Genomic DNA, 1,602 nt, shown 5'->3' on the forward strand with positions numbered 1-1,602 from the left:
TTTTAGAATACACTAATGTTCTCTATTCAAGTTCTCCATCCTGAGGAGAACCATCACTACTCATTCTGTATTTATGGATGTATTTCCATGGTATTTTCCTAAAAGAATAACCAATAACCACCTACATCCTCATTCCCGATTTCCCCTGAGGAAGCTGTTTTCCTGTTGTGGGTTCTGGGAGTGCAAGCAAATGCCTCAAAACCATTAAGTGCTATGATTGGACTGCTCAATTTACAGTAAAAGCCAAAGGAAGTTAAGGAATCAGGAGCTGACATCCCAAAGGCATAGTGAGCCTGGCTCCACATTTTACCAAGTTCAGGTTCAAAGCCAGGCTGAGCCAATAGGAAGACCTTGTCTAGAAACATACAGAAGAGAGAGAGAGAGAGAGAGAGAGAGAGAGAGAGAGAGAATGCAAGTTCAGATAACAAGCAAGGAAATTGACATTTGTTAATATAGCTAGGAATGGTATCTCAAGTCTGTAAGCCAACACTCACAAGGCTGAGACAAGAAGATGGCTATCCTGTGCTACATAGTAAGGTCCAGCTCAATACTGGCTATAGCATGAAACCTTGTCTTAAAACCAAAAATAAAAATAGCAAGAAATCGGATAGACAGACAGATGGTGGATGGATGAACAATAGGCAGATAATTCATGTTTTCCCTTTCTTTTTGACTGCTTGTGGTTTAGGTTTGTTTTCATTCTTTGCTTTCTGTTTGAGACTAGGCCTCCTGTGGAACCCAGGCTGACCTGCACCTTGTAGTCCTCTTGCCTCAGCCGCTCAAGGGCTGGGATTATAGGAGTTTGTCACCACATCAGTCTCTCTTAACATAGTTTTTAAAACTTCCTTGAAGCCAAATAGAAAAGATTTCCTTTTTCTGTCAAACAAACAAAACCGTCCTGTGTTTGGAATTTTACAAGTGTTTCTTCAGAAAGGACTCCCTGTGGCTTTCTGTCCAGTGGCTTCACTGTACAATCTCCGATGGCTGCACAGTCTGGGGGGGGGGGTGCTTTTTGTCTCATTTCATTCTTTAAAAAAATATTTGTTACCTATTTTGAGAGTTCATGTGTGTGGTTTCCTCTGCTTCCACCTTGTAGTTCTCCAGAACTGAACTCTGGTCATCTGGCTTGCGGGGCAAGAATCTTTACCTGCTGAGCTGTCACTGGCCCTGAAGAAGACACTGAATGGGCACAAAATAAACCCTGTTTTCAATTTGAATGATTTTCTCATAGAAAGGGAGAGGTAGAGGGAGAGAGAAGAGGGGGAGGGTTGGGGAACTGAGAGAGACTGACACTTTCAAGCCCCTGCACCCACTCCTCTGATGCCACCACAAGAAGCTAGGACATATGTTATTTTTTTTTTTCTACCATATGGAAGCATTGGACAAACATGAGATTCTTAGAACTCAATAAGGCTTGATACGAGTCGTGATCTCTCAGGCAAGGGCAAAGGCATATTTACTGTCTGGAGGTGAGCAGGAGCTTCTCAACGTCAAATTCAGCACTTTTCCTTCGGAGGACCTTTCTAAAGTAACTAGGCTTCGTTCATACATGTGCATGTGTGTGCTCGTATATGCCTCTGTGTGTGTGTGTCTGTGTGTGCG

This window comes from Arvicanthis niloticus, chromosome 3, assembly GCF_011762505.2.
Source record: "Arvicanthis niloticus isolate mArvNil1 chromosome 3, mArvNil1.pat.X, whole genome shotgun sequence".
In the NCBI taxonomy this organism is placed as follows: domain Eukaryota; kingdom Metazoa; phylum Chordata; class Mammalia; order Rodentia; family Muridae; genus Arvicanthis; species Arvicanthis niloticus.